Source organism: Arachis hypogaea, chromosome 18 (genome assembly GCF_003086295.3).
Source record: "Arachis hypogaea cultivar Tifrunner chromosome 18, arahy.Tifrunner.gnm2.J5K5, whole genome shotgun sequence".
Classification (NCBI taxonomy): domain Eukaryota; kingdom Viridiplantae; phylum Streptophyta; class Magnoliopsida; order Fabales; family Fabaceae; genus Arachis; species Arachis hypogaea.
In genome coordinates, this window is record NC_092053.1 from 106,741,216 (window position 1) to 106,760,145 (window position 18,930).

The following is an 18,930-nucleotide window of genomic DNA, read 5'->3' on the forward strand; positions in this document are numbered from 1 at the left end:
ATGAATTGGTTCCTACAAGAACAGTTACAGGGTGGCGCATGTGTATTGATTACAGAAGGCTCAATACAGCCACCAGAAAGGATCATTTTCCTTTACCATTCATAGACCAGATGCTAGAAAGACTCGCAGGTCATAATTATTACTGCTTTCTGGATGGCTATTCAGGCTACAACCAAATTGCAGTAGATCCCAGGATCAAGAGAAAACAGCATTCACATGTCCATCTGGAGTATTTGCTTACAGAAGGATGCCTTTTGGGCTGTGTAATGCGCCTGCAACCTTTCAGAGATGCATGCTCTCTATTTTCTCTAATATGGTGGAAAAATTTCTGGAAGTCTTCATGGATGACTTCTCAGTATATGGAGACTCATTCAGCTCCTGTCTTGATCACCTGACACTGGTTTTGAAAAGATGCCAAGAGACCAACCTGGTTTTAAACTGGGAAAAATGTCACTTTATGGTGACTGAAGGGATTGTCCTTGGACATAAAATTTCAAACAAGGGAATAGAGGTGGATCAAGCTAAAATAGAGGTAATTGAAAAATTACCACCACCTGCCAATGTTAAGGCAATCAGAAGCTTTCTGGGGCATGCAGGATTCTATAGGAGGTTTATAAAGGATTTTTCAAAAATTGCAAAACCTCTAAGCAATCTGCTAGCTGCTGACACGCCATTTGTGTTCGACACAAAGTGTCTACAGGCGTTTGAAACTCTGAAAGCTAAGCTGGTCACAGCACCAGTTATCTCTGCACCAGACTGGACATTGCCATTCGAATTAATGTGTGATGCCAGTGATCACGCCATTGGTGCAGTACTGGGGCAGAGGCTTGACAAGCTTCTGCATGTCATTTATTATGCTAGCCGTGTTTTGAATGATGCCCAGAAAAATTACACAACCACAGAAAAAGAATTTCTTGCAGTGGTTTATGCCATTGACAAGTTTAGATCATACTTAGTAGGATCAAAGGTGATTGTGTACACAGATCATGCTGCTCTTAAATATCTACTCACAAAGCAGGACTCAAAATCCAGACTCATAAGATGGGTGTTGCTTCTGCAAGAGTTTGATATAGAAATAAGAGACAGAAAAGGGACAGAGAACCAAGTGGCCGACCATCTGTCCAGGATAGAACCAGTGGAAGGGGCGTCCTCCCCCTTTATTGAGATCTCTGAAACCTTTCTGGATGAGCATTTGTTTGCCATTCAGGAATTACCATGGTTTGCAGACATTGCAAACTACAAAGCTGCAAGGTTCATTCCTAAGGAGTACAGCAGGCAACAAAAGAAAAAATTAATTACTGATGCAAAGTACTACTTGTGGGATGAACCCTATCTCTTTAAGAGATGTGCAGACGGCATAATCCGTAGGTGTGTGCCTAAGGAAGAAGTACAAAGGATCTTATGGCATTGCCATGGGTCACAATATGGAGGTCATTTCGGAGGTGAGCGAACAGCCACCAAGGTCCTCCAATGTGGTTTCTACTGGCCTATACTTTACAGAGATTCCAGAGAGTTTGTACATAACTGTGACAATTGCCAGAGAGCTGGTAATTTGCCTCACAGTTACGCCATGCCTCAACAAGGAATCTTGGAGATTGAGTTGTTTGACGTATTTCATGGGGCCTTTCCCACTATCATACTCAAACACTTATATTCTGGTGGCAGTTGACTATGTATCAAAATGGGTTGAGGCCATTGCCACACCCACCAATGATACTAAAACAGTGTTGAAATTCCTCTAGAAACATATATTCAGCAGGTTTGGTGTCCCTAGGGTACTAATCAGTGATGGGGGCACTCACTTCTGCAACAAACAGCTTTACTCTGCCATGGTCCGGTATGGGATTCGCCACAAAGTGGCGACTCCATATCATCCACAGACAAATGGGCAAGCTGAAGTTTCTAACAGAGAACTAAAAAGAATCCTGGAACGGACTGTAAGTACCCGTAGAAAGGATTGGGCACGAAGCTTGGATGATGCTCTGTGGGCTTACAGAACAGCATTCAAGACTCCTATAGGGACCTCTCCGTACCAACTTGTGTATGGTAAGGCTTGTCACCTACCCGTGGAACTGGAACATAAGGCCTACTGGGCAACCAGATTCCTAAACTTTGATGCCAAACTAGCTGGAGAAAAAAGATTGCTCCAGCTGAATGAGTTAGAGGAATTCAGATTGAAAACGGAATAAAAAACAGCAGAAGAAAAATCACACCCTGGAGGAGCATCTGTCTGGCATTCAAACGCCAGAACAGAGCATAGTTCTGGCGCTGAACGCCTAGAATGGGAGCATCCTGGCGCTGAACGCCCAGAACAAGCATGGTTCTGGCGTTCAATGCCAGAAATGGCAGCAAAGCGGCGTTGAACGCCCAAAATGGGCACCAACCTGGCGCTGAACGCCCAGAGTTGTGTGCAAGGGCATTTTACATGCCTAAATTGGTGCAGGGATGTAAATGCCTTGACACCTCAGGATCTGTGGACCCCACAGGATCATCTCAGGATCTGTGGACCCCACAGGATCCCCACCTACCTCATCATCTCTCTTTCCGTTCATGATCATCCCTTCTTTTTTTCCATTTACCACTCACATCCATACACCCACTACCTTCAAAAATTCAACATCTCTCTCTCCCACCCAATCCCACCCATATGGCCGAATACACACTCCCATCCATCTCCTCCATATCTTCTTCTTATTCTTCTATTCTTTCTTCTTTTGCTCGAGGGCGAGCAACATTCTAAGTTTGGTGTGGTAAAAGCATAGCTTTTTTGTTTTTTCCATAACCATTGATGGCACCTAAGGCCAGAGAAACCTCTAGAAAGAGGAAAGGGAAGACAAAAGCTTCCATCAAGGGTCTATAGCTCAGTGGTAGAACATTTGACTGCAAATCAAGAGATCCCTGAGATACCTCAAGGGATACATTTTCTTCCACACAATTATTGGAAGCAACTAAGGGTGGAACATCAAGAGCACTCCATCATCCTTCATGAAATCAGAGAAGATCTAAAAGCACTGAAGGAGGAGCAACAAAGGCAAGGAAGAGACATAGAAGAGCTCAAGGACATCATTGATTCCTCAAGAAGGAAATGCCACCATCACTAAGGTGGATTCATTCCTTGTTCTTAATTCTTCTACTTTTCGTTTTCTATGTTATGTGCTTATCTATGTTTGTGTCTTCATTACATGATCATTAGTAGTTAGTAACTTTGTCTTAAAGTTATAAATGTCCTATAAATCCATCACCTCTCTTAAATGAAAAATGTTTTAATTCAAAAGAACAAGAAGTACATGAGTTTCGAATTTATCCTTGAACTTAGTTTAATTATATTGATGTGGTGACAATGCTTCTTGTTTTCTGAATGTATACTTGAACAGTGCATATGTCTTTTGAAGTTGTTGTTTAAGAATGTTAAATATGTTGGCTCTTGAAAGAATGATGACTAGGAGACATGTTATTTGATAATCTGAAAAATCATAAAAATGATTCTTGAAGCAAGAAAAAGCAGCAAAGAACAAAGCTTCCAGAAAAAAAAATAGGCGAAAAAAAAAATAGAAAGAAAAAGAAAAAGCAAGCAGAAAAAGCCAAAGCTCTTAAAACCAAGAGGCAAGAGCAAAAAGCCAATAACCCTTAAAACCAAAAGGCAAGGGCAATTAAAAAGGATCCCAAGGCTTTGAGCATCAGTGGATAGGAGGGCCTAAAGGAATAAAATCCTAGTCTAAGCGGCTAAACCAAGCTGTCCCTAACCATGTGCTTGTGGCGTGTAGGTGTCAAGTGAAAACTTGAGACTGAGCGGTTAAAGTCAAAGTCCAAAGCAAAAAAAAAAAAAAGAGTGTGCTTAAGAACCCTGGACACCTCTAATTGGGGACTTTAGCAAAGCTGAGTCACAATCTGAAAAGGTTCACCCAATTATGCGTCTGTGGCATTTATGTATCCGGTGGTAATACTGGAAAACAAAATGCTTAGGGCCACGGCCAAGACTCATAAAGAAGCGGTGTTCAAGAATCATCATACTGAACTAAGAGAGTTAATAACACTATTTGAAATCTGAAGTTCCTATAGATGCCAATCATTCTGAACCTCAATGGATAAAGTGAGATGCCAAAACTATTCAAGAGGCAAAAAGCTATAAGTCCCGCTCATATGATTGAAGCTCTGTTTCATTGATAGTTTGGAATTTATAGTATATTCTATTCTTTTTATCCTATTTTGATTTTCAGTTGCTTGGGGACAAGCAACAATTTAAGTTTGGTGTTGTGATGAGCGGATAATTTATACGCTTTTTGGCATTGTTTTTAATATATTTTTAGTAGAATCTAGTTACTTTTAGGGATGTTTTTAATAGATTTTATGTTAAATTCACATTTCTGGACTTTACTATGAGTTTGTGTGTTTTTCTATGATTTCAGGTATTTTCTGGCTGAAATTGAGGGACTTGAGCAAAAATCAGATTCAGAGGTTGAAGAAGGACTGCTGATGCTGTTGGATTCTGACCTCCCTGCACTCAAAGTGGATTTTCTGGAGCTACAGAACTCGAAATGGCGCGCTTCCAATTGCGTTGAAAAGTAGCCATCCAGGGCTTTCCAGCAATATATAATAGTTCATACTTTGGCCAAGAATTGACGACGTAAACTGGCGTTCAACGCCAGCTTTCTACCCAAATCTGGCGTCCAGCGCCAGAAAAGGATCCAAAACCAGAGTTGAACGCCCAAACTGGCACAAAAACTGGCGTTCAACTCCACAATTGGCCTCTGCACGTGCAACACTTAAGCTCAGCCCAAACACACACCAAGTGGGCCCCGGAAGTGGATTTATACATCAAATACTTACTCATGTAAACCCTAGTAGCTAGTTTATTATAAATAGGACCTCTTACTATTGTATTAGGCATCTTTGGATGCCTGGTTCTTAGATCAGAGGGGCTGGCCTCTCGGCCATGCCTGGACCTTTCACTTATGTATTTTTAACGGTAGAGTTTCTACACTCCATAGATTAAGGTGTGGAGCTCTGCTGTTCCTCAAAGATTAATGCAAAGTACTACTGTTTTCTATTCAATTCTTCTTATTTCGCTTCTAAGATATCCATTCGCACCCAAGAACGTGATGAAGGTGATGATGATGTGTGACGCTCATCATCCTTCTCCCTTATGAACGCGTGCCTGACAAACACTTCTGTTCTACATGAATTAAGCTAGAATAAGTATCTCTTAGATCTCCTAACCAGAATCTTCGTGGCGTAAGCTAGAATGATGGCGGCATTCAAGAGAATCCGGAAGGTCTAAACCTTGTCTGTGGTATTCTGAGTAGGATTCAATGATTGAATGACTGTGACGAGCTTCAAACTCGCGATTGTTGGGCGTTAGTGACAGACGCAAAAGGAGGGTGAATCCTATTCCAGCATGATCGAGAACCGACAGATGAATAGCCGTGCCGTGACAGGGTGCGTGAGCATATTATTCACTGAGAGGAGGGGATGTAGCCACTGACAACGGTGATGCCCTTGCATAAAGCCAGCCATGGAAAGGAGTAAGACTGACTAGATGAAGATAGCAGGAAAGCAGAGGTTCAGAGGAACGAAAAGCATCTCCATTCGCTTATCTGAAATTCCTACCAGTGATTTACATAAGTATCTCTATCCCTATTTTACTATATAATATTCGAAAACACCATGATTATTTTATATCCGCCTGACTGAGATTTACAAGGTGACCATAGCTTGCTTCATACCAACAATCTCCGTGGGATTCGACCCTTACTCACGTAAGGTATTACTTGGACGACCCAGTGCACTTGCTGGTTAGTTGTATCGAAGTTGTGACAATTATGAATTAAGATCAAAGCACCAAGCTTTGGAGCCATTACCAGGGATTGTTCGAGCCTGGACATCACAATTTCGTGCACCAATGGGTCTAAGATCTGTGATCCCAGAAGTCAAGTTCGATCTGAAAGAAGATGAATATCCGGAGATCCAAGAGCAGATTCGAAACAGGAACTGGAAAGTCCTAGCTAATCCTGAAACGAAAGTAGGAAGGAATATGGTTCAGGAATTCTACGCTAATCTGTGGCAAACAGACAGGCAGAGAATATCTGGAGCTGCCCTCTATGACTATAGGACTGTGGTTAGAGGAAAGATTGTTCACATCCACCCTGACAAAATCAGGGAGATCTTTAAGCTACCTCAGCTGAAAGATGACCCAGACTCCTTCAATAGGAGAATGATGAGAACAAACAAGGGCCTGGATAAGATTCTAGAGGATATATGCATCCCTGGAGCCAGGTGGACCACCAGCACGAGGGGTGTCCCAAATCAACTCAAGAGAGAAGATCTCAAACCAGTCGCCAGAGGATGGCTGGACTTCATTGGGCGTTCTATATTGCCCACCAGCAACCGTTCTGAAGTTAATATTAGAAGAGTAGTGATGATCCATTGCATTATGTTGGGAAAAGAAGTAGAAGTTCATCAAATGATCCCATTTGAATTCTACATACTTGCCAACAAGAACTCCAAGGATGCCAGGTTGGCTTATCCAAGCCTAATCTCTATGCTCTGCAAAGATGCTGGAGTAAAGATGGGAATAACAGAGTATATCTCAGTGGAGCAACCAATCACTAAAATCACAATGGAAAAACAACAAATGCAGGATGACCCCATCAAGAGGAGGGCGCAAGAATTCCTTCCAGAAGTCCCTCAATTTGAATATTAGGAACAGCTTGAAGCATCTGTTACCAAATTGCAAGAATCTATGGACCAAATAAAGGAAGAACAGCAAAATCAAAACAGTATGATCTGCAAACTGCTCAGGGAACAAGAAGAGCAAGGGCGTGACTTAAAGGAACTGAAGTGTCAGAAGTTATCTCTTGAGGGACCAAGCACTCCACAGACTAAAGAGGCATCCACTTCCCAACTTCAAGGTTGTTGAGCTCTAATCTTAACCTTAACCCTGTGATAATTGTTCTTATTTAAGTTTTGCCTTAGAAGTTATAAAAATAGTGGTAATAAGTATTTATATTTTGATTTTATCCCCAATTAAGCTATAATTTATTTTTCTCATCATCATTAAACATGAATAAAATAGAAGATTTTCTTTAGAATAAGGAGGCAATATTTTTCGAGTTTTTAATAAAACAAATTCTAATTGTTTACATGTGGTTGCAATGCTTTCTGTCTTCTGAATGAATGCTTGAACAGTGCATATGTCTTTGGAATTTGATGTTCTTGAATGTTAAATATGTTGGCTCTTGAAAGAATGATAAACATGAGACATGTTATTGGTAATCTGAAAAATCATAAAAATGATTCTTGAAGCAAGAAAAAGCAGTGAATACAAAGCTTGCAAAAAAAAAAAAAAGCAAGCAGAAAAAGCCAATAACCCTTAAAACCAAAAGGCAAGGGTAATAAAAAGGATCCAAGGCTTTGAGCATCAGTGGATAGGAGGGCCTAAGGAAATCAAATCCTGGTCTAAGCAGCTAAACCAAGCTGTCCCTAACCATGTGCTTGTGGCGTGAAGGTGTCAAGTGAAAACTTGAGACTGAGTGGTTAAAGTCAAGGTCCAAAGCAAAGAGAAGAGTGTGCTTAAGAACCCTGGACACCTCTAATTGGGGGCTTTAGCAAAGCTGAGTCACAATCTGAAAAGGTTCACCCATTTATGTGTCTGTGGCATTTATGTATCCGGTGGTAATACTGGAAAACAAAGTGTTTAGGGCCACGGCCAAGACTCATAAAAGTAGCTGTGTTCAAGAATCAACATACTGAACTAGGAGAATCAATAACACTATCTGAATTTTAAGTTCCTATAGATGCCAATCATTCTGAGCTTCAATGAATAAAGTGAGATGCCAAAACTGTTCGGAAGCAAAAAGCTACTAGCCCCGCTCATTTAATTAGAATCTGAGCTTCACTCAAAAACTCTGAGATATTATTGTTTCTTGACTCATTTGTATTCTATATTATTTATCTAGTTGCTTGAGGACAAGCAACAGTTTAAGTTTGGTGTTGTGATGAGCGGATATTTTATACGCTTTTTGGGGTTAATTTCATATAGTTTTTAGTATGTTTTAGTTAGTTTTTAGTTTATTTCATTAGTTTCTAGGCAAAATTCATATTTCTGGACTTTACTATGAGTTTGTGTGTTTTTCTGTAATTTCAGGTATTTTCTGGCTGAAATTGAGGGAGCTGAGCAAAAATCTGATTCAGGCTGAAAAAGGACTGCTGATGCTGTTGGATCCTGACTTCTCTGCACTCGGAATAGAATTTCTGGAGCTACAAGAGTCCAATTGACGCGCTTTCAATTGCGTTCGAAAGTAGACATCCAGGTCTTTCCAGCAATATATAATAGTTCATACTTTGCTCAAGGATAGACGACGTAAACTGGCGTTCAACACCAGTTCCATGTTGTAGTCTGGCGTCCAGCGCCAGAAACATGTTACAAGTTGGAGTTCAACGCCAGAAACAGGTTACAGCCTGGCGTTGAACGCCCAAAACAGCCCAGGCACGTGAGAAGCTTTAGTCTCAGCCCCAGCACACACCAAGTGGGCCCCAGAAGTGGATTTCTGCACTATCTATCATAGTTTACTCATTTTCTGTAAACCTAGGTTACTAGTTTAGTATTTAAACAACTTTTAGAGATTTATTTTGTATCTCATGACATTTTAGATCTGAACTTTGTACTCTTTGACGGCATGAGTCTCTAAACTCCATTGTTGGGGGTGAGGAGCTCTGCTGTGTCTCGATGAATTAATGCAAGTATTTCTGTTTTATATTCAAACATGCGTGTTCCTATCTAAGATATCCATTCGCACTTCAACATGAATGTGATGAACGTGACATTCATCATCATTCCCCCACGAACGCGTGCCTGACAACCACTTCCGTTCCATCGTAGAATGAATGAATATCTCTTGGATCTCTTAATCAGAATCTTCGTGGCATAAGCTAGATTGATGGCAGCATTCAAGAGAATCCGGAAAGTCTAAACCTTGTCTGTGGTATTCCGAGTAGGATTCAGGGATTGAATGACTGTGACGAGCTTCAAACTCGCGAGTGCTAGGCGTAGTGACAGACGCAAAAGGATAGTAAATCCTATTCCGGTACGATTGAGAACCTGCAGATGATTAGCCGTGCGGTGACAGCGCACCTGGACCCTTTTCACTGAAAGGAAGGATGGTAGCCATTGACAACGGTGATCCACCAACACAAAGCTTGCCATAGGAGGACGTGCGTACGTGAACAAGAAGACAGAGGAAAGCAGAATTTCAGAAGACAAAGCATCTCCAAAACTCCAACATATTCTCCATTACTGCATACAAGTATAATTTGTGTTCTGCCCTTTTTCTTTTTACAATTCAAACTAAAAATTATTATTGATATTATATCCTGACTAAGAGTTACGAGATAACCATAGCTTGCTTCAAGCCAACAATCTCTGTGGGATCGACCCTTACTCACATAAGGTATTACTTAGACGACCCAGTGCACTTGCTGGTTAGTTGTGCGAAGTTGTAAGAGAGTAATGTGAACATTGACATTACAATTTCGTGCACCAATGACCCGGGATTAATACTCTCGGTTAATTTTTATTGGGGTTGAACTTGTGACAACCATTTTAAACTTTGATGAGGATCCATTGTCGGTTTAGGCTATGCTCACAACAAAATTGTTTCGTTAAATTCTAGACCGACAGTAACCCTCTTTCACTCCTCATCTAGAATACATCGTCAGATGATACCATCTAAGTATCTCTTGAAAATATAGGGCTCATCCCATAAGAAACACTTGGAATCACTAAGTAGCTTCTTCACCTACTATTTAGTATACTCTTTTGGGATAAACCTCAGAGCCTTGTAATTTGCAATATCTGCAAACTATGGGGCTCTCTGTGTAGCAAAGAATTTCTCATCAGAAAAAGTCTCATTCATAAGAGTGGGTTGTTGCACGGCATCTTCAAGCTCAATCTTGGAAAGGTGGTCAGCCACTTGATTCTTTGACCCTTTTCTGTCTCTTATCTTAATATCAAACTCCTGAAAAAGAAGCACCCACCTGATCAATCTTGGTTTAGCATCCTGTTTGGTCAGAAGGTACTTAAGAGCAGCATGGTCAGTGATGCGTGGCAGAAGTTAGACAAATTAAGAGATTATAATATAATAGAATAGCGTTGCTAGTATAGCTCTTAACCAGCAAAAATTCGCCTCATCAATTTAGAAATGTTGTCACAAAAAGTTTAGAATAAAAATACTGGGAGTATGAGTCCCAGGTCGTCTCCCAACGAGTTGCTAGAAAGGTGCTAAGTTATTAATCAGGGATTTTCTGAGAGTTTTGAGAGTTGATTAACATAAAATAAATAATTGTAATTAAGTGCAATGAAAATTAAAAGGAATTTATATTATTCGAAATAAAAAGCCTTGACTGGGGGAATGATTAATTGGAAGTTCTGTCCTTGTTGGAATTTTCTCAAGTGTAGTATAAAGAGGTTGTTATTTTCACTTAGTTAACCCTTACTAAATAAAGGAAAGTCAAGTGATTGAGCTAACTCTTATTCGCAAATCCTAGTCCTCTCCCTTGGGAAGGTCTAGCGTTAGTAAATACAGAATTAGCCAACAACTTCCAATTTAACTAATTACTTGAGCATTCCAACTCAAGTGTCTCCTCTTAATCAACCCCCATGTCAAGTAGGGAATCTACTCTATTGACATGGATACCATATTCGTTATTGGGAGTTTGGAATAGAAAAGAAACATGATAATTTAAATAAAATAGAGATTCAAAATTGATTAAAAGTAAAAGTAATCCTTTGCATTAACAATCCATGAAAATAATCCAATTACCACTTTAAACAAGAATTAAGAATATGGAATAAATAAATAAAAGAGTGAGAAAACAAACTAGAATAGTATCTTTAACGGAGGTGATGACTCTTCAATATCCAAAAGCAAAAAGCAATAAAACTAATAAACTATGAATGTAAAGGAAAACTAGAGGAAGAGTAATTCTCTCTAGATTCAGATCTAAAAACCTAAAACCTATCCTAATGAGAAGATGTGAATGTGTCTATGTGTGTGTGTTGAGTCTCTGCATGTTCCCTGGCTTTATTCTGTGTTTCTGGGCCGAAAACTGGGTCAAAACGCGGCCCAAAATTGCCCCCAGCGTTTTCTGTTAATTTTGCAGATCGCGCAAGTCACGCGTACGCGTCGTCTACGCGTGCGCGTCTTTTGTGCATACTCCAATCCACACGTACGCGTCAGGCACGCGCATGTGTTGTTGTAAATTTCTCCATTTCGCGCGCTCGCGTGAGCCATGCGTGCGCGTCGGTGCTTGCTGGTCATCTCCTTAGTTTCTTGTGTTCCTCCCATTTTTGAAAGCTTCCTCTCCATTTTCTAAGCCATTCCTACCCTATGAAGCCTGAAACACTTAACACACGGATCACGGCATCAAATGGTATAAAGGAGAATTAAAATATACTAATTAAAGATCTCTAGGAAGCAAGTTTTCAATCATAAAATAATACTAGGAAGAGATTATAAAATCATGCAAATCATATGAATAAGTGGGTAAAGGCTTGATGAAACCACTCAATTAAACACAAGATAAACTATAAAATAGTGGTTTATCAACCTCCCCACACTTAAACATTAGCATGTTCTCATGCTTAGCTTAAGGAGATAAAATAAATGAGTAGGGAAAAGTAAGACTCATGCAATGCAATGCAACCTATGAATGCACTATATGCTAAAATAATTTTGCCTACTTGGTTAAAAGTAAATAAGTTCTTCAAGACAAAAAAAATAACTCAAATTCCACTAATTCAAACTATATAGTAGGAACAAGTAAACTTGTAAGAAGACAGCTCATGAAAGCAGGGAACATAGAATTAAGCATTGAACCCTTACTGATGGTGTATATGCACTCTAGTCACTCAAGTGTATAGGGTAATCACTCTACTCTTCTCTAATCATGCTTTCTAAACCTTGTTCTTCACCTAACCAATCAACAAGTATTTAATGTACCAATGTGGTATGCAAAATTGTTACTCTGAGGTTGTAAAATTTGTTGTTCGTTCTCTCCCTGGCAATGGCGCCAATAACTGGTGCACAATACCATGGTCCAAGCATAACTTCACAACTTCGCACAACTAACCAGCAAGTGCACTGGGTCGTCCAAGTAATAAAACCTTACGTGAGTAAGGATCGATCCCACGGAGATTGTTGGTATGAAGCAAGCTATGTTCACCTTGTAAATCTCAGTCAGGCGGATATCAAATAGTTATGGAGTTTTCGAAAATAAATAAATAAATAAAAAGAAAATAAAGATAGAAATACTTATGTAATTCATTCGTTAGAATTTCAGATAAGCGTATAGAGATGCGTTTGTTCCTCTGAACCTCTGCTTTCCTGCTGTCTTCATCCAATCAGTCTTACTCCTTTCCATGGCAAGCTTTCTGTAAGGGCATCACCGTTGTCAATGGCTACATCCCATCCTCTTGTGAAAAAGGTCCAAATGCTCTGTCACGGCATGGCTAATCATCTGAGGTTCTCGATCATACTGGAATAGGATTCACCCTCCTTTTGCGTCTATCACTACGCCCAGCACTCGCGAGTTTGAAGATCGTCACAGCCATCCCTTCCCAGATCCTACTCTGAATACCACAGACAAGGTTTAGACTTTCCGGATCTCAGGAATGGCCATCCATGGGTTCTAACTTATACCACGAAGATACTAAAAACTCGGACTCGGTCCTCTGTATTAGATATCTAAGAGATACTCATTCTAGCTTGTTTGCATGTAGAACGGAAGTGTTTGTCAGGCACGTGTTCATAAGTGAGAATGATGATGAGCATCACATAATCATCACATTCATCATGTTCTTGGGAACAAATGGATATCTTAGAAGCGGAATAAGTTGAATTGAATAGAAAAAAAAGTAGTGCTTTGTATTAAATCATGAGGAACAGCAGAGCTCCACACCTTAATCTATGCAGTGTAGAAACTCTACCGTTGAAAATACATAAGTGAAAGGTTCAGGCATGGCCGAATGGCCAGCCCCCAAGACGTGATCACAGGATCAAAAATACAATCCAGGATCTTCCAAAGATCAAAATACAATAGTAAAAAGTCCTATTTATACTAAACTAGCTACTAGGGTTTACAGAAGTAAGTAATTGATGCATAAATCTCTTTCCGGGGCCCACTTGGTGTGTGCTTGGCTGAGCTTGAATGTTACACGTGCATAGGCTCTTTCTGGAGTTGAACGCCAAGTTGTAACATGTTTTTGGCGTTCAACTCTGGTTCGTGACGTGTTTCTGGCGTTTAACTCCTGACTGCAGCGTAGAACTGGCGTTCAATGCCCTTTTGCTTCGTTTAAACTCGACCAAAGTATGGACTATTATATATTGCTGGAAAGCCCTGGATGTCTACTTTCCAACGTAATTGAAAGCGTGCCATTTTGAGTTCTGTAGCTCCAGAAAAGCTACTTTGAGTGCAGGGAGGTCAGAATCCAACAGCATCAGCAGTCCTTCTTCAACCTCTGAATCTGGTTTTTGCTCAAGTCCCTCAATTTCAGCCAGAAAATACCTGAAATCATAGAAAAACACACAAACTCATAGTAAAGTCCAGAAATATGAATTTAACATAAAAACTAATAAAAACATCCCTAAAAGTAACTAGATCCTACTAAAAACATACTAAAAACAATGCCAAAAAGCGTATAAATTATCCGCTCATCACAACACCAAACTTAAATTATTGCTTGTCCCCAAGCAACTAAAAATCAAATAGGATAAAAAGAAGATAATATACTATAAATTCCAAACTATCAATGAAACATAGCTCCAATCAGATGAGCGGGACTTGTAGCTTTTTGCCTCTTGAATAGTTTTGGCATCTCACTTTATCCATTGAGGCTCAGAATGATTGGCATCTATAGGAACTCAGAATTCAGATAGTGTTATTGATTCTCCTAGTTCAGTATGTTGATTCTTGAACACAGCTACTTTATGAGTCTTGGCCGTGGCCCTAAGCACTTTGTTTTCCAGTATTACCACCGGATACATAACTGCCACAGACACATAACTGGGTGAACCTTTTCAGATTGTGACTCAGCTTTGCTAAAGTCCCCAATTAGAGGTGTCCAGGGTTCTTAAGCACACTCTGTTTTTTTGCTTTGGACCTTGACTTTAACCGCTCAGTCTCAAGTTTTCACTTGACACCTTCACGCCACAAGCACATGGTTAGGGACAGCTTGGTTTAGCCGCTTAGGCCAGGATTTTATTCCTTTAGGCCCTCCTATCCACTGATGCTCAAAGCCTTGTGATCCTTTTTATTTACCCTTGCCTTTTGGTTTTAAGGGTTACTGGCTTTTTGCTCTTGCCTCTTGGTTTTAAGAGCTTTTGGCTTTTTCTGCTTGCTTTTTCTTTTTCTTTCTATTTTTTTTTCGCCATTTTTTTCTGCAAGCTTTGTATTCACTGCTTTTTCTTGCTTCAAGAATCATTTTTATGATTTTTTAGATTATCAAATAACATGTCTCCTTGTCATCATTCTTTCAAGAGCCAACATATTTAACATTCATAAACAACAACTTCAAAAGACATATGCACTGTTCAAGCATTCATTCAGAAAACAAGAAGCATTGTCACCACATCAATATAATTAAACTAAGTTCAAGGATAAATTCGAAACTCATGTACTTCTTGTTCTTTTGAATTAAAAATATTTTTCATTTAAGAGAGGTGATGGACTCATATTCATTACTTTAAGGCATAGACACTTAGACACTAATGATCATGTAATAAAGACACAAATATAGATAAACATTTAACATAAAGAAAACGAAAAACAGAGAATGTAAGAACAAGGAATGAGTCCACCTTAGTGATGGTGGCGTTTTCTCCTTGAGGAACCAATGATGTCCTTGAGCTCTTCTATGTCTCTTCCTTGTCTTTGTTGCTCCTCCTTTGTTGCTCCCAATAATTGTGTGGGGGAAAATGTATCCCCTGAGGTATCTCAGGGATCTCTTGATTTGCAGTCAAATGTTCTACCACTGAGCTATAGATCCTTTACATGAATCTCTCCATCTCCCATGACTTAGAGGTGGAAGCTTTTGTCTTCCCTTTTCTCTTCTCTCTCTTTTTTTTTTTTGAGGTTTCTCTGGCCTTGGATGCCATCAATGGTTATGGAAAAGCAAAATAAGTAATGCTTTTACCACACCAAACTTAGAATGTTGCTTGCCTTCGAGCAGGAGAAGAAAGAATAGATGAAGAAGAAGATGTGGAAGAAACTAGGATTATGAGGAGGGAAAGTGTGGATCCTGTGGGATCCACAGATCCTGAGATGATCCTGTGAGGTTCACAGATCTTGAAGTGTCAAGGATTTACATCCCTGCACCAATTAGGCATGTAAAATGCCTTTGCATGCAATTCTAGCGTTTAAACACCAAACTGATGCTTGTTCTGGGCGTTCAACGCCCAGATGCAACATATTTCTGGCGTTGAACGCCAGCTTCATGCTTGTTTCTGGCGTTCAGCGCCAGCTCCATGCTCTGTTCTGGCGTTGAACGCCAGATAGATGCTCCTTACTGGCGTTTGAACGCCAGTGAACTCCTCCTCTAGGGTGTGCTATTTTTAATGCTATTTTTTATTTTTCTTCAATTTTTCAGTTGTTTTTGTGACTCCACATGATCATGAACCTATGAAGACATATAACTAACAAAAATATAATTAAATAAAAATTGGGTTGCCTCCCAACAAGCACTTCTTTAATGTCAATAGCTTGACAGTGGGCTCTCATGGAGCCTCATAGATGTTCAGAGCATTGTTGAGACTTCCCAACACCAAACTTAGAGTTTGGTTGTGGCCTCCCAACACCAAACTTAGAGTTTGACTGTGGGGGCTCTGGTTGACTCTATTTTGAGAGAAGCTTACTGTGCCTCTTTTCCATATTTACAGAAGGATGTCCTTGAGTTTTAAACTCAAAGGAGTCCTCATTCAATTGAAGGACTAGTTCACCTCTGTTAACATCAATCACAGCTCTTGCTGTGGCTAGAAAGGGTCTTCCAAGGATGATGGATTCATCCTCATCCTTCCCAGTATCTAGGATTATGAAATCAGCAGGGATGTAAAGGCCTTCAACCTTTACTAGTACGTCCTCTACTTGTCCATAAGCCTATTTTCTTGAATTGTCTACCATCTCTAATGAGATTCTGGCAGCTTGCACCTCAAAGATTCCCAGTTTCTCCATTATAGAGAGTGGCATGAGGTTTATTCCTGACCCAAGGTCACATAGAGCCTTCTCAAAGGTCATGGTGCCTATGGTATAAGGTATTAGGAACTTTCTAGGATCCTGTTTCTTCTGAGACAATCTCAGTTGATCCAATACATTTAGTTCATTGGTGAACAGGGGAGGTTCATCTCCCCAAGTCTCATTACCAAATAAATTGGCATTCAGCTTCATGATTGCACCAAGGAACTTGGCAACTTGCTCTTCAGTAACATCTTCATTCTCTTCAGAAGAAGAGTACTCTTCAAAGCTCATGAATGGCATAAGGAGGTTCAATGGAATCTCTATGGTCTCTAGATGAGCCTCAGATTCCTTTGGTTCCTCAGAGGGAAACTCCTTATTGATCACTGGATGTCCCTGGAGGTCTTCCTTCTTGGGATTCACGTCCTCTCCTTCCTCCTTGGATTCGGCCATGATCGTCATTTCAATGGCCTTGCACTCTCCTTTTGGATTTTTTTCTATATTGCTTGGGAGAGTAGTAGGAGGGATTTCAGTGATCCTTTTACTCAACTGGCCCACTTGTGCCTCCAAATTTCTGATTGAGGACCTTGTTTCATTCATGAAACTTACAGTGGCCTTGGACAGATCAGAGACTAAGTTTGCTAAGATAGATGGATTCTGCTCAGAATTCTCTGTCTGTTGCTGAGTGGATGATGGGAAAGGTTTACTATTGTTAAACCTGTTTCTTCCACCATTATTAAAGCCTTGTTGAGGCTTTTGTTGATCCTTCCATGAGAAATTTGGGTGATTTCTCCATGAGGGGTTATAGGTGTTTCCATAGGGTTCACCCATGTAATTTACCTCTGCTATTGCAGGGTTCTCAGGATCATAAGCTTCTTCTTCAGAAGATGCCTCTTGAGTACTGTTGGATGCAGCTTGCATTCCATTCAGACTCTGAGAAATCATATTGACTTGCTGAGTCAATATTTTATTCTGAGCCAATATGGCATTCAGAGCATCAATTTCAAGAACTCCCTTCTTCTGAGGCGTCCCATTACTCACAGGATTCCTCTCAGAAGTGTACATAAACTGGTTGTTAGCAACCATGTCAATAAGTTCTTGAGCTTCTGCAGGCATTTTCTTTAGGTGAATGGATCCACCTGTAGAAGTATCCAATGACATCTTAGCTAATTCAGACAGACCATCATAGAATATATCCAGGATGGTCCATTCTGAAAGCATGTCAGAAGGACACTTTTTGGTCAGTTGTTTGTATCTCTCCCAAGCTTCATAGAGGGATTCACCTTCTTTCTGTCTGAAGGTTTGAACATCCACTCTAAGCTTGCTCAGCTTTTGAGGAGGAAAGAACTTGGCTAAGAAAGCCGTGACCAGCTTATCCCAAGAGTTCAGGCTATCTTTGGGTTGAGAGTCCAACCACACTCTAGCTCTGTCTCTTACAGCAAAAGGGAAAAGCATGAGCCTGTAGACTTCAGGATCTACTCCATTAGTCTTAACAATATCACAGATCTGCAAGAATTCAGTTAAGAACTGAAAAGGATCTTCAGATGGAAGTCCATGAAACTTGCAATTTTGTTGCATTAGAAAAACTAATTGAGGTTTAAGCTCAAAATTGTTTGCTCCAATGGTAGGGATGGAGATGCTTCTTCCATGTAAATTAGAATTAGGTGCAGTAAAGTCACCAAGCATCCTCCTTGCATTATTATTATTTTCGGCTACTATATCCTCTTCCTGTTCGAAAATTTCTGTAAGGTTATCTCTGGATTGTTGTATTTTAGCTTCTCTTAGTTTCCTCTTCAGAGTCCTTTTAGGTTCAGGGTCTGCTTCAACAAGAATGTTCTTGTCCTTACTCCTGCTCATATGAAAAAGAGGGAACAGAAAAATAATAATAATATGGATCCTTTTTACCCAGGTATAGAGGTTCCCCTGTGTGAGTAGAAGAAGAAAAGAATAAGAATATAGAAGAGAAGAATTCGAACTCAGAGGAGAAGAAGGGGTTCGAATTTTGGGTGAAGAGGAGTGTTAGTAGATGAATAAATAAATAGAAGAAGATGAGAGGTGAGAGGATTTTCGAAAATTAAAAATTAAAATTTAAAGTTAAATTTTGAAAATAGTTTTTTGAAAAAAGGTTAGTAATTTTCAAAAATTAGGAATGAATTAAAATAAAAAATTAAAATAATTAGTTAATTAAAAAGAATTTTTGAAAAAGAGGGAGATATTTTCGAAAATTAGAGAGGGGTAGTTAGTTAGGTAGTTTTGAAAGAGATAAGAAACAAACAAAAAGTCAATTAGTTAGTTGAAAAAGATTTGAAAATCAATTTTGAAAAGATAAGAAGATAATAAGTTAGAAAAGATATTTTAAAATCAAATTTTTGAAAAGGATATGTTTTAAAAAGATATGATTTTGAAAAGGATAAGATAAAAAGATATTTTTGAAAAGATATGATTGAAATCAGTTTTGAAAAAGATTTGATTTGTAAAATCACAACTAAATGACTTGATTCACAAGAAATCACAAGATATGATTCTAGAACTTAAAGTTTGAATCTTTCTTAACAAGTAACAAACTTGAAATTTTTGAATCAAAACATTAATTGTTGATAATATTTTCGAAAATTATGAGATGAAATTAGGAAAAAGATTTTTGAAAAATATTTTTTAAAATTTTTGAAAATAAATAAGAAAAATGAAAAAGATTTGATTTTTGAAAAA

General features: G+C 39.3%; 1 non-coding gene across 1 annotated transcript; it reads left to right on the forward strand.

Annotated features, from left to right (window-relative positions):
* Positions 1–17,436: 17,436 nt before the first annotated feature.
* Positions 17,437–17,544, forward strand: LOC112774090 (small nucleolar RNA R71). The gene has a single exon (XR_003188597.1). It is a non-coding gene; the product is annotated as a small nucleolar RNA R71 (small nucleolar RNA).
* The last annotated feature ends 1,386 nt before the right edge of the window (positions 17,545–18,930 follow it).